General features: G+C 51.4%; 1 long non-coding RNA gene across 1 annotated transcript; it reads right to left on the bottom strand.

Annotated features, from left to right (window-relative positions):
* Positions 1–13035: 13035 nt before the first annotated feature.
* On the bottom strand, positions 13036–14337 carry LOC110348460 (uncharacterized). The gene is made up of 2 exons (XR_002393724.2): positions 13666–14337; positions 13036–13172 (listed from the first exon to the last, which is right to left on the bottom strand). It is a non-coding gene; the product is annotated as an uncharacterized LOC110348460 (long non-coding RNA).
* Between the last annotated feature and the right edge of the window lie 318 nt (positions 14338–14655).

The following is a 14655-nucleotide window of genomic DNA, read 5'->3' as shown; positions in this document are numbered from 1 at the left end:
AGGTGGGGACACCTCGCACTGGGCTCAGACGATGCACCCTTTACCTGGGGAGGTGAGCGGGTCGCTCTCTTTCTAAAGTGTCAGTGCAAATGTAGCGCTTCCAGGGGATTGCATTCAGTGGCAAAAGTGTGCAGGACTGCTTCCTTTCTGGTAGCTTTACACACTCCCGATCAAGCTCTCTCTCTTTTGCCTAGAGCCTGGGACACCAGTGAAGGAGAGTCCACCGTGGGCAGACAGGTCCCGAATCACTTGTTTTTCTTACAGGAGTAGAGTTGGGCAGCTTGGAACTGATGATGGTTGTACACAGTCCAGGGTCCAGGTGCACAGGTGGCCTGGAGCGGGTGTACCCTCCCTGTGGAGCCCCGGGACCACGGTAGTTCCATCGGCTCTCACCCACCACATCTGCACCGGGCCCAGTGGTGCTGAGTCTGAGCTGGAGTGGGCACTGGGCTCCGGGAAACATAGCCCACTTGCCAGTGTCCCCACAGACCAAAACAAACAAGAATTCCTCCTCCGTTCCTCTGCCACAAGCCAAAAACCAAGGCTGAAAAATGAAAACCCCCAAATAAAGGAACGAAAAGTTGCACTTATTCAACAATAATGAGGACACAGCTAGCAGTTTGGAGTGTGAACTATGTAGCAGGCATGGTGCTGGGTACTTTGTAAATGCACAAGCAAGCTAAAGCTGAGAGTTTGGCTTTCCCGCAGCATACCGAGGTGGCTCTGGACGGGAAGGCTTCAGAGCTCTGCTCCTGACCCGCCTGCACCACACAGGACAGTGTGGCTCTTGAAGTACAAGAAAAGGACAGGGCAGGAAATGAAAGTCTGTGTAAATCACCTCTTTGCTCCTCTGCCTCATTCTTGGCTGACCATGGTGCCTAGGCCCCCAAAGCCGAGGGATGATATCGACGTTGCTGTTCTCCCTCGGCAGCAGGACCCGAGCTCCTTACGAGGACAGACCCAGTAAATGTCTCCTTGCCGAGGGAGGTGACAAATGACTCTCATGGGTTTCTAATGACCACGTTCAATCTGTGGCGAGTTTCCCTAAGCACAGAGCCCGAAATCTGTGTGTGCGCAGGGCAACCGAACAAGTCAATGTAGATGTTGTCAGCCTCTGTCAGGCAGGCCAGGGATGGTGGAGCCTGGGGACAGGTGAGTGGGGAGAGGGTGCTGTGCACAGCAAGAGAGGTGCAGAGGGACCTGACAGTTGCTTAGAAGGGGTGTGAGCCAGTGAGGGGAACCCTGGAGACAGACAGAGACCCGACTCAGAACCTGCCCTCAGTGGGGCAGAAGAAGAACCTGACTGGTCACTAGGGACAGGAGATTAAAATGACAGCTGGATTCTACTTCACAACCTACTAGCACAGCTGTCACCAAACAGACAAATATGCAATCAGGTACTGGGCAGGAAGAGGCACTGGCCAGGGTATGGAGAAAGTAGGGCCCTCGTGCACTGGGGTGGGAATGTGCAGCAGGGCAGCTGTGTGATCAGGGCACGCGGGCTCTGGAGAATCTAAACTCAGAGTTACCACGTGACCCAGAATCTCACAGCTCTGTGGACCGGTGGGCGGGCTGGACGGGACGGCTGCAGTGCCCACAGCAGTCTGGCAGCGGACAACCACGCACCATTAGCGGTGGACAGAGGAACAAAGGGGAGTCCAGCGGACACCTCATCCTCGGCAGAAGCAGAATCCTGACGTGTGCTATGACATGGACGGCATCATGCCAGTTAATGTAAGCAGCACAGAAAGGGCCGATGTTCAGGCCTCAAGTCCTGTGCAGACCCAGAGTGGTCAGATTCGTCCAGGAAGACAAGAATGGAGGGCAGAGGGAGCTGTTGTTCAAACGAAGAGCTTCAGAGATGGAGGGTTGGCTGCACAGTCCCGTGAACGTACTCAGCACCACTCATCAAAGGCTGAAACGGTAAGTTTTAGTGTCGTCTTAGGGCAATTTTAAAATGTGTTTTCAAAGGCTGGGCAGCAGGTGGAAATGTGGAAATGACTGTATGCTTGGGACAGGGACACTTTACAGGCAGCAGTGCCCCCTCGAAGGACCAGGCTGGGGCCACTCCGGGTGCGCACTGCAGCATCCCCAAGACAGTGGGACTGCCATGCCTGCCCCATGGGCTCAGGGCTCCCGTCTGTGCTCTGAACCCCTTGAACTGGAGCGAGCGTGGGCTGCAGGACAGAGCGCTGTTCCCCTCGGCCCCGACCTGGCCTTTCATGATTCCTGGCCAAAGCCACGGGTCTGTCCCACATGGCGTGGAGGACAAGACCAGTCCTCCCAGTCCCAGTGAGCGCATAACGCGGCCATCTGGGATGGATGCCCTGAGAGTTTCTGGTGTGACACTGGTGGGGATCCTCAGGGTCCCCCAACACTTTGCCAAGATGCAGGGCCAAGGAGCTGCAGCCCGAGGGTTGGTCCTGGGCCTCCGGTGTTGGGTCAGGAAATGACATGGGTGGAAACATTCTTTGTGCCTTTGTGTTGTCTAGAATCTTACAGCTTCGCTTTCACATCTTTCCCACTGAGGTCCTGACCAGAAACCCGTGGAAGAGGCGAGTCATATGCCTTGCCGGCCCGACTGCTCGGTGCTCCTAAGACCTGGGCCCTTGTCTGGGCTGCTGTTGTACCCGGCTTCTCCGCTGAGTCCGGGTCGTCCTGGCTTTTCCATGTGTTCTTGCTGAATGACTCCAAGGAATTCCTTAAAGTCACATAGAAGTGAGGGCAGGACTGGGATTAACTCTGGCTTCCCTTTCCGAGACAGCACCTGTGTGGAAACAGCAGTGTCCCCTGCTGGTTGCAGGATGGGAAGTGGCTTCCGTGCAGGCAGCAGGTGCCCATCTCCACCCAGCTCCACTCCACATGCATGGAAGCCTCTGGGCCTAGCTCTGGCCTGAGCTCTGGCCCCTTTGCTCCCATGTCAGGTTCTCACCTGCTGCCTTCTCGGGCTTCCAGTCGCCCTCTGGCCTAGAGCCCCACTCCGGCTCTGCTTCCAGCTCAGCCTCCTGGCTTACGCCCTGTTGCCGGCCCCTCCTGCCCATCACAGGCCGTCTGGTTCCCATTAGGGCAGCGCGTGTTTTCCACGTCTCCGTGGCTGTGGTGTCTCAGCCTCCTCCATCCAGCCCTCGGAGCTGTGTAGCACAGCGGGCCTCAATTTACAGATGCTGGCCAGATTCCAGATGTTCGGGAGGAAGCAAATTGTCATAGAAAACGTTGTCATTTCAGATAAAGATCAATGCTCAGTGTGGAAAGGGTGGGAAGGAATGAGAAGAAGTCGAAGTTTTTATTGTTGTTAGCATAACTAAGAGGGTCTCAGGCAGCTCCCTTCCATATCCGGTTAGAAATGATCATAAATGTTTGTCCCGAAGCTGCCCCATACCACAGGATAGAAAAGACAACCTGAGTCTCCCTTATCTGAAGTGCTGGGGACCAGAAGGCTTCAAGACTCCGGATTTTTTTCATTTTGGGATGTAGGTGTTTGCGTGTAAATAGAGGTACCATGTGCATGGGACCTACGCCTAAACATGTCACTTAGGTTTCTTATACAGTAGCCTCAAGGCAATTTTATACAATATTTTTAATAATTTTGTGCTTGAAACAAAGTTTCACGGAGTAGAATTGTGTTAGCCCTCAAAAATTTTGGAGTGTTTTGGATTTCTGGATTGGGGGTTCGAAAGTTGCGACTGTAGGAGAAGCCTCTTAGAAGGGAAGGTGTGTGGACTCAGGGTGGAGCAGGGGCGCAAGGCAGACACAGACTCACTTCCCGATTACAGAGGCCGAGGTTGCGGCTGAAGTTCCTCCAAACAGTGTAGCTGGGGCCCCCCAGCTGGCCTGGCAGGCACTGCCCGTCCAAAGCTGTGCTCCCAGAATAGAGGAGCACACACTAAACACACTGCGGAGCTCAGCACCTAACACCTGAGTTTAACTCTGGCTGTTCTTGTCTGTTTCTAACCTATTTAACCACAGAAATTTTATTTTCTTCAGGTAACTAAGACTTCTGCAGGATTTGTTTTCAGAAAACCTGGCTTACTAGACACTATCTCTAGTCGCCGAGCAGCCTTTAAATGAGGTCTTCGTGCCCAAACAAAAATGCTTTAAGAAGAACTCGAATTATACTTGAGATAATTTCCAAGGCCCGAGAGAGAATGACAACAGCACGCAGATTCAGAACACTCACTTTGCTCAAGGATGGATGTGGCCGCTGCTGATCTCATCTCCAGCGGGAGAATCCAGCCTTGCAGCAGCAGTGGCATTCGAGGGAAGCCCAGGAAGAATGATTTCAAGGGAAGCCGAGCAGCGTAAGAGGTCACAGAGCCGGCAGGTGCCCGGCTGGATGCCGGTGCCCAGGGGCAGGACGAGGCCTGCGCTCTGCGGCCTGCAGCGTCTCCACGGTGGGACGACAGAGCCTACCGCGGGCTCTGAGAAGCGGGGCGAGTGTTGGGCCCTGCGCCCCTCTCCCGACCGCGGCTCCAGCTTTCTCTGTGCGTGTGAGCCGGGTGCTGCCACTCAGGCCTCACACTTGCTCGGCTGCCCAGGTCCCCGCTGGGGCCCTGAACATGGGACAGGCTGGTTTCAGGGCGGCTTCCAGCCCTGTGGCAGCTTGTCCTGGGAGGCACCGAGGGCTGAGCCGTGTGCACAGACGGCCGCCTCCCCACCCATGGCTGATGCCTGAGGATTCTTCAGTTTTCAACACTGCAGACTGAGGGAAGGAGCAGAAGGCAGTAGACCAAGCATAGCAGCTGGCCGCACTGTCAGTCCGGAGGCGAGGTTAGGGCAAACTCCGAGCCCTACCTGGCCTGGGGCAGGTGGCAGAGCTCTCAAGGCCCCGTAATGACGACGAAGAGGAGGAGCAGACAGCATTCACCCTGGAAAGGGACGCGAGGGCAGCAACCCCAACGCCCACCTCAGACCCTCACCGCCTCGATCACTGATCACTGCAAACACACCAAGTGGGAACGTGCCGTGCTCCTGCCTTCCGGGTATCACAGGAGCCACACAGGCCCACCCGAACTCAGCTCTCCCCCACAGTGCTGCCTGCAGACTGCAGACGAGCTCCGCGGGGAGGGCCTCGGTGACCTCTGCCCGCTCCCCTCCCGCCCAGCCAGTCAACTGCAGGCAGCGTCGTCGAGGGTCGGTCGCTGTGCTAGGGGCGCGGAGGGGCCCCTCGGGGCCAACTACAGGGTTTATCTCCAGCTTCCACTCAAAGGAAACACCACATGGCTGCAGTCACCTTGGAGTAGCATCACGAGGGGAAATTCATTAAGCCTTTGCGACTCAGGGTTATTTTTGTTGTTGATTTTTGTTTTGTTTTCAGTCTGGAAATGGGGATAAGCAAATCCCCGCACTTAGAAGAGGCAGAAGCCTGTGTTTGACGATGTGAGGCAAGTGCGAGGCGAAGAACAGTGCTCAGTGAGGACTCATTTCCCTGTTTCTAAATCTAAATTCATACAGAGTCATAAAGCAAGGCGCAGAAAGCGGAAAGTGCATGAACTCAGCAAGCCGCAGGCCTCAGAGAAGGCTCAGCAGAACACCTTGTGGAAGCAGAGAAGCGTGCGACTCCGTTCTGAGTGGAATCCTCACCCCTCAGCGGAAACTAACTGGAAGTGAAGCCCAGCACAACAGCTCCTCTCCAGAGAGGAGCGGTCGGTCCATGCACCTTCCAGGCGCAGACAAGGGCGCAGGCGGAAGGCCTGCAAACGCTGTGACGTGACGTTCGCAGAATTAGCTCTGCGCAGGCGCAGAGCGAGCCTGCCTCTTTAGAGAACGCGCATTTAGGAGCTGGGCTTCCAAAGCACACGCATTTCTTCATAGGATGCTTGCTGGAAGGAGGCCCTTTCAACCCTTCTTTTCTTTCTGGTAACTGACTTAAGAGACTTGAGTAGTCCTGGTGGGTGGAGCACAAATGCTTCCAAAGTCTCTGTCGCCAATCAGATGCCAATTAGGATTGTGCTGTGTTTCCTATCACCCTGCCTTCTGTCCTGAGGCTGCTGTCTTCCAGCACCTAAGCTCGGGCTCGGCTCTGGCTGCCTCGGAGGATGCATGGCGCGCTGCTTCCTCGGCTGTTTCCGTGCCGCCACGGGTTCTGTCTGCCCTCGTGGATGTTCCCACTTCCTACTGGGGAGTTTCTCAGTGGGCTTCGAGACTCAGATCCCGACCTTTACAGTGCTCTCTGAGATTGTCTGGGCTGGCTCTGGGTTTCCTTTATTAGCATCCTCCTTACTGGCTACTACGTTGCGCTGGAGTCGCCCGTCCCTTGCCTGTGTCTCCCATTACAGGCATTGATTCAATAACTATGTAGGACGAACGTACTCTGCAGCTATTGACTCAACAAGCATCTACGACGTGCCAGGCACTTTTCTAGGCCCAGGATATGGGACACTGAAGACCACCGCTCCTGACCTCTGAAAGCCTCTGTTACTAGGGCTGGACAGGCACTGATGGCGGAAATTAGACAGAGAAACAGTCTGGCGGTAAGGAGGCAGCGGTGTGTGCGTGTGTGTTGCGTGGGGCGTGGGTGGGCCCAGCCTGTGCAGCTGCACTGGACTTGCAGCTCCACGGACTCTCAGCTCGACAGAAAGCCACCTGGACTCGCACTTGTCTGCCTACAGGGGACAAGTTACTGAGTCTCCGTGTGTCCCTGTAAGGGCGTAAGATGAAGAAAATTAAACTTTAGACGCAGGTTTTCAGTGTGCCGGCCCCAAGCTGAGTGGCCGGCGTGACAGCCCAGCTCACCGAGGCTGAAAATTCTTGTACCTTTCCCGGCCGCGCTCTCAGTGAGCAAAGGGCCTGGCGTATTATCTGGTGATGTTGTTACCCTGGGAGCCCGGGTAGTGCTGAGGCAGACGATGTCCTTCCTCTTTCATTTATATAGAACTTTGAGGTGAAGAACTTTATTCTCTGCTCTGTGAGTTTCAGGACACTGTAAAAAGCACAATCCCAAGAGCTCAGAAAGCAGTGATTATAAGTCAACTTGGCGACATCTGCGACCCTCACATGTTTAAGATGTAGTGTGCTGTGTATCATAGCAGGGCTATCTTTATTCAAATCATGACTCAGTGTCTTCATTTAGGGTGCACACTGTAGTCATCCACGGGCTACTTTGGAGTGATTTAGGATTTTCTCTTACTATTCACAACGAACCAATTTTCCCATGGTCATTTTAGCTACCACCATTTTATGTAATGAGCAATGGCCAGCAGTTCAGTGATCTATCTTATGAATGTCAACTGGTTTTTACTGGGTTCCTTTGGGGTTTGAGAGCTTTTCATTGAGTCACCTGAAAATAACAATACTTCAGTCTTCTTTCAGTAATTAAACTTTGTATTTCATTTTCTTTTCTTAGAAGGAAGACATGATTTGCTACTTTTATTCTCGAAGAAGTAATAGTTTCTAGGTAGGCAAAGCAGGGCAGAAGAGCAGCAGGAAGGTGGAAGTGGGTGAGGGGACACTGTTAGGGGACAGGTAGGGGAGAAGGTGGTGCTTTTCGGAGCAGGGAGATTTGAGTGAAGCCTCAGAATCTCCAGAGCTGACCAGCAGTTGGCCTCTGACTTAACACTGTCCCTTGCATTTCTGTTTCCAACCTCTGGGGTTGGTCAGGATTTCAGGACAATGTTAATCAGTGTGGCATCCTGGGGCCCCTGACCTCATTGCTGACTTTAATGGAAATGATTCTTGGTTTGCCATTAAGTATGATTTTGACCATTCTGTTATTATTTCCCAGCTTTATTGCATGTGGCTAGATAAGAAAGCCTGGGAATTTATTGCTTTGTGTGCGTGCCTGTCCACAGAGTACATTTCTTAAAGGTTTTAGCATGGCTCTAAAAGAGTATATTCTATATCTGTAGAGGCCAACATTATCTAGGACCTTCAATATTATTGGTTATATTTATTCAACTTCTTCATGTCATTATTTCTTGTCTAACTGAACTATCAGATTTGGTTAAATTGGTGTTAATATCACACACACACACACACACACACAAATTGTGATCTCATCAGTTCCTTCCTGATTTTCTAAGTTTTGTTTTAAATCATTTGATATTAGGTTAATTGATGCATGAAGGGATTAATTACTACTGTTCCTTCATTGTCCCCTTCTCCAATTTGTCAACATAAATACCCTAAAAATGAATATACTCTACTTAATTGCTTTTGTCTTTGAGGACTACATTGCCAGGAAATAGTATTGTATCTCTACTTTTCATTTCGTTCTCTTTAACCCTGCTTTGCCCTTCCTTTTGTTTTAAATGTGAGCATTAAAAAATGTTTCTGGGAGGTAGCAGGTATTTGGATTTAACTCTCTACTCCCATCTGAGAATCTTTATTTCCTAATACAGAGATTTAAGTCACTTAGGTTTATTGCCATGCAGATTGTTCTGTTAGCTTCAGTTACTGCATTCTACTTGATCTATTTACTTTTGGCTTCTTGGCTATTCCTCTTGCTTTGGGGGTTTGCATTACGGGATGCTGTGTGTGTTTTTCACTTTCTTTGCAATCAGGAAGGTGTACACCCTCTTTTCAACTTAATATTAAACTTCCGAAGTCCAGTCTTTGATTTTTTTTTTATGCTCAAAGTCAAGGATTAAATAGAATTTTAGAATCTTCTATGTGAAAAAGACATTTAGTGAAATTTTACTCCTCTCACCTGTGTTTATAGATAATCCTTTATTTCTCATTGCCTTGGAGCAAGCTGAATGTTGCCATGAGTCTCTGCATAATTCCATCTCAGGGCACAGGAAATCCCCTTTGGCCAGTGGGTGTCTCCTTGTCTGCCCTGTCTTCTCCCGCTGTGTCTTTGATGTTTACTTCCTGTGCAGTTGTTGGTTTCAGCCACACCGGTGCAGTCCTGGAGCTGACTCTTGGGGCTCTGCTTGGGGCTGTTCATTGGCTTCCTAGAGGTTTATCATGGTGCTCCCCAGCCTGCGTTTGGGAGCCCAGTTTCTGGACCCATTTCCAGGGCTCCCTCTGAGTGGGAACAGTCCTAGCCCCGCCTGCACATCCGCACCTTGTCTTGACCATGTTGTTTACGCATTTCTATACAGCTCTTATTTCATCGTCTCTTTTTTCTTCTCATGGTTTCTATTCTTTCTTTAAATGATAAAATTTTCAGTCTTTCTTCTTATGGGTTTCTAGACTTGATGATTGTTCAGATATTTCTTCTTCCGAGTTCCCTTCACTCTTCCCACAGTAGTGAGTGCTTTTCAGTTTGTAGGATGTTTCCATTTTCCATTTTCAAATGGGGGAGAATTGCTCTGTCCCAGTGTTTGCCTGGATCTGGGGCTCAGGGGCCCCACAGCGCACCCTCTCCCCATATGCACGTCCTGCATGGTTCCATAGAGAGGCGCTTTCTGCTTGCCCGGAAGGAGCTTGTCCTACCCCAGGGCCTGCCTGCCTGAGTTGGAGCAGAGAGAACCCTGAGGCTCAACTCTAGGGCCCCTCCAGCTGCCCTGGGCCTCCCCTGCGCCCTGCACAGCTGCCCTCTGGGTGTCCCACATGGCAAGAGTGGTGGGTGTTGCTGACTAGAGAAGGCACACACCTCAGTGTTAGCGAGCATTTTGGAATCAACAAGCAGCAGCGTGGAAGTGACAAATCTTCCTGCCTGCTGCCATGAGCACGTGGGCCTCTGGTGTTACTGTATTTCTGGGAACACCTTGAAGAGTTTCCAGCCACCCTGGGTCACTTCACAAGTGTTTCTGGTCGCTGTCACAGCCATGTGGTTAGTGGTATTTCCTACACAATCGTCCGGGAGTCGATCCTTGGTATGTGCGGTTGGTATTTTTTAAGAAGTCTTGTTTCCCTTTGTGTCCTAAGTATGGACCAGGTGGGAAGTTACAAGGGACTTCTAGTTAGAGGGCTGCAATTCTTTCAGTTGCCTTGGTCCCTGGAAGAAGTGATTATTACACTCTGCAGAGAGTCTTCGGGTCGACAACCTTTCCCTGGATCCCAAAGAGCTCTGACGGTATTGTCCTTCATGTGGAAAACGTTGACAATATGAGTAATGACTAATACAAATCTTAAACAGCAGACACTAATGTAACAAGACATTAAATTGTGCAATATGTCCAGGAGATTTTGAGTGTGAGTTTTAGACCATGGTCCAAATCCCAGAGCGGTAGCTAGCTCTGTGAGCCAACCTGAGGTCAGTTACTTAACATCTCAGTTTTTGATCTATAAAATGGGAACGACGCTTCATAGGACTACTGTGGGCACCCAGCAATGGGAAGCGAGTAGTCAGTAGAGGGCCTGGCACATGGGTGTGTCAAATATGTGTTATCTTCTATTCTTATTTTTAAAATATTGAAAACACTCCCATGGTTTCTCAGTGTTGTTTCCTTGCACCAGGGGAGAGTGCTGATTTTGTCTTTCACTGCTGCCTACAGTAGTAAATAAAACTCAAGAGCTGGCTGTGCGGCTCCAGTTCCCAGGGGCACAGAGGTGCTGGTGCCCCCAGGAAACGCAGCGGCTGCTGAGCTGAACTGGACAACTAACCGTTCCAGGAACTGACGACTGCTCACACTCAGCATGCATTCAAGCTACATGATAATCTCCCAACCCTCTCTTACTGGGCAGTTATTTAGTAAAAAGGGTTTTGTGTCTTGAGGAGGGACCACACTTGCCTTGGATGAAGTTTTACCACATCCATAGTACGGGATGAAGCTATGGTTAATCGGGTGTTTTTCGGTGAGTTCTCTGCTTCTGAGAAACTGCCCTTGCCACGTGACCCAGTATCTATTGCCCAAGCCGAGGTGATCAGCAGATAACTCTCACACATCAGGAAATCAGTTTCTTTGCTGTCAAACCCAAATATACCATCTTGAAGGAATAAGTTTGTTGGGTATTCTTTAACCACCCTTAATATCTATGCCCTGAAATGTAGTAGTTAACTGAATAATGATGGTGATGAGAATGACATGAAAATAACTACGACCTTCATGATGACTGACTCTTGCTAAGAATACAACATGTGCCAGGGCCAGGCACATTCTCAGTGGTTTAGGCACATAATTTAATCCTTACAATACCCAGGAGGCAGGTCTGCCCTTAGTCCCACTCTAAACATGAGCAGATTAAGCAACGTCCCTGAGATGGAACTGTGGAAACGTTGTGCAGGAGAGATTCCGCACATCCACCCCTGTCAGAGACCAGGGGAGAACTGAGGCCCAACTGGCCTCCTCTGTGAGCACAAAGGAGAAACGCTGCACTCAGGGGTGACTGCCTATCACAGGCTCTAGGGCAAGTTCAGACAGCCGGGGTTAAGTTGTTACCAGAGTACGCACTAATGAACAGTGGAAAGCAGATGAATCTCGTGTTACTTTGATTGCTTGTGCCCGTGTCTGGGTGAATAAAGGTGAGATGAGCCAGATGGGCAGGGCTCCTCTAGAGGCGAGAGCCCCCAGGTGCCTGCATGTTGGGCTGACTCCGTGTCTCTGCCATTCTTGCTGCTCACCCCCAGGCAGGCAGAACACAGTAGCGGCTCTAGGTCCCTCAGCAAGGCCAGTGGGTGGGTCGGCTACAGGTGGCGCCAACATAGGGCCCAGGGCGAGGCTGGGCTAAATACACCCTCTCTACCAACTTCTCCCTCCCCTCCACTTACGCACCGGAGCACATACTTCACCAGTCAGCCTCTGGGCGGCTCTCTGTGTGCGTCCACTCTCGTTCCCCTCAGAAGTCTATCACGAAGAGAAGACCAGGAAAAGGCCATGAGGATTTTGGTGGAATATGTCCAGAGCCTGTGTTTTAGGGTTGCCAGTAGTAACCTCCTCCTTCATATTCTGTTTCATAATTTCTGAAGAGGGTTTTCTTCCTACTAAGTCATTTGATCTTTAAAATAGCCCTCTGAACAGTGTGGGGAGAGGAACAAATATTTAGAAGATGGTGAGACTGATAAGTAGAAAGGTAGGGGTCATTTTAAAGGGCACATGGATTTTTGGAGACAGATTCTGGACTGTTTATAATGTTGCTACTACTAATAAAGCACTTATTAAATGTTTACCATGGGCCACGCACTGTGCTAATCATATCAACCCGTGGACTCATTTAGTCCTCAGCAATTGCAGCCTGGAATCTGGCCATGATTATTCCTACCACATGACAGAGTCAGGTCTCAAACCTAGGGTCTTAATTTCAGTCTCTAATTTCTATTTTACTACAGAGAAATGAACTTTTTTAAAAGACATATAAGGGGGACTTCAATGGCTTTTAATTACCTCTATATATGGAAGTATTATGATGGTGACAATATAAGCAAATGCCAGTGTTCACTATGGGAAACGGTCTACTTTCCACGTGCTCACTGGACTGATCAACACTGACTTTTTTTTTTATACCGGGGAGATCGAACTCAGGACCTTGCACTTGCAAGGCAGGCGGCGGAACCATTGAGCTACATCCCTGGTGAACATTGACTTTCTACCTACTATGTGTCAGGCCCTGTCCTGGGTTTGAGAAAACTCATAAGAGGAAACATTGTCTTTCATGGAGCTTGCCACACTTGGGGAGAAAGAGGAAGTTTAATCAAATTCATGAACATAAGGATAAACAAGTAGGACGCTCTTTAAGTGAACACCAGGTGTTCCCAGGGCCCACAGCAGAGACGCAGATTCATCCATGTGGTCTCGGGTCAGGGAAGCCTTCCCGAGAAAGCCATGTTTGTACGGAGAATGTTAACTACAAAGAAATCGCGGTTGCCTAGGGAAGGGAGAAGAATGCGTGTAGGAGCTGACATTGGAGTTGTGCAGAGCAGACAGAGCTTAACTGGCTGCAGTATGTTCAGAGAGAGAAATGCACGGGACAGGCTAGGAGAGGCAGAACCACGCAGATCTGGCTAAGGGTCCTGCTGTGTATCTAGGAGCAGGGTGGGTCCACTGAAACGGCTATGACTTGTCTGAGAAGATGCTTTAGTCTTCCCTGTGGAGAATAAGCACAGGGGCAAAGCCAGAAGCAGTGACGTGAGTCAGGAAGTGATTGGGTAATGTGGGTCGGGTAAGATGGCAGCTTGGCTGGAGCGAGTGGACAATTCAGGAATGACTCCGGAGATGAGGTTGACAGGGTTTATTTTGAATTGGATGCAAGGAATAAGCAAGAGTCAGGTGTTAAAATGGCTCCCAGGTTGCTGGGTTGTGCAATATGCATTGTTTCATTTAGTCAACGCTCTCCAATGATTATTTTCCAATCTGAAGAAGCAGAAACAGATTCAGAGTGGCAACATCAGTGTCCATTCCATGTGGTATGTGGCTTTCTCCCTCCCCTGAGTGGTGAGTTAACAGATGTGTTCGAACCCATGACTAACATCCATGACAGAACCAGGATTCACTGGGTCTGCCTGAGTCGGAAGTCTCTGGTCCTGACTGGGGAAGGCAAGACCTGGACAGGATGGCCACTGAGGGAAGGCGAGTCTTAGAGCCAGCACTCAAGGGCAGATACAAGGAAAGAAGCGGGCAGCCCAACTGCAACGGAGAGCATGCATTCCTGCCCGTGACCCCAGGAGCAGGCGCAGCCCCCAACCCGAGCTCCCCAGCTGTGGCTATCTGCAGCTGTGCTCCTGCTGATCTCGGGGTCAAGGAGGGCACTGGTGTCTGGGAAAGTGTGGCTTTGCTCAATAGCATTTCTATAAGCAAAACCCACATATACAGGAACAGAGGGAAAAACATAAAAATCTCCTCTTACCTCACCCTTTGGGGGAGGGAGAAAGCCACGCAGTTTGAGGAACCATCATGGCCCTGGCTGAACGCCCCGAGCCTGGGGGCCTTAGCCTCGGGCTGTGCTCTCCTGTGAAGCAGGTGGGGACATGGTCCAGGCAGTGGTGGCAGTGTGTTCTGAGCCCCGACCGGAGTGAGCTGGTGCCAGGCCCTGGCGTCAGGACAGTGCCCGAGTGACAAGCACAGCTTCCGAGTTTCTCAAACTGCCCCAGCGTCTTTGTTATGGGACTGTTTCCTCACTGCTGCCTGGGGAAGAGCTCCTGGGATGGCACAAGGACTTGAGGAGGAGGAGGAGCTCCGCTGTGTGCAGAGCACTAGCTGGGCCCAGGAGCCGAGCTGAGCAAGCTGTTGGCACCCAGGGTTACAGGTCTCTGTGCTCATGGCCTACAGGGCGGGCTTTGAGCTGGTGCTCTGGGGAAAGAGGCACGGGACCCACAGGCCTGCAGCCGCTCCTCCCCGTGTGCTGCGCTCTGCCTGGATGCCTGCCGTGGGTGTGGCCTGCAGACAGGTTTCAGTGTAACTCTGGGTCAGGAGACTCCACCGCAGTTCAGTGGTGTTGGGACACAACCAGCAAAGAGCTGCAGGGCTCAGAGAGGACCCAGACCCTGGGCCTGCAGGAGGGTGGGGTCCACAGGCTGTGTGCCCCAGCCTGGGTGCTAAGAGCCCCCCATCTGGAAATCGTTGCCACCAGATTCCAGGGACGCCAAGGCTGCCCTGGGGTTCTGAGGGCGAGTGTGGACTTGGGGTGGCCCTGCAGCTGGCACCACCGAGCCTTCTTCTCTGCACCCCAGGCCCACCCTCTGGCATTGGGTAGCCCCATGCCAGTGCCCTTCCTGGCTTAGCCCCCTTTGCTACCTGAAGAGCCTGGATGCTTCTGTTCTCCAGCCCACCATAGCCTGCCAGGCGAAGCAGCCCCCAGGTGAAGGTTCTCCGGCACAGTTTCTGTCCTTCACATTGC

The sequence above is a fragment of the Heterocephalus glaber genome, unplaced genomic scaffold (assembly GCF_053883595.1).
Source record: "Heterocephalus glaber isolate CG9 unplaced genomic scaffold, H.glaber_assembly_v1.0 deba00001442, whole genome shotgun sequence".
NCBI lineage: Eukaryota > Metazoa > Chordata > Mammalia > Rodentia > Bathyergidae > Heterocephalus > Heterocephalus glaber.
Note: the sequence above shows the minus strand (reverse complement) of the source record. Positions and strands in the feature narration are given on the sequence as shown.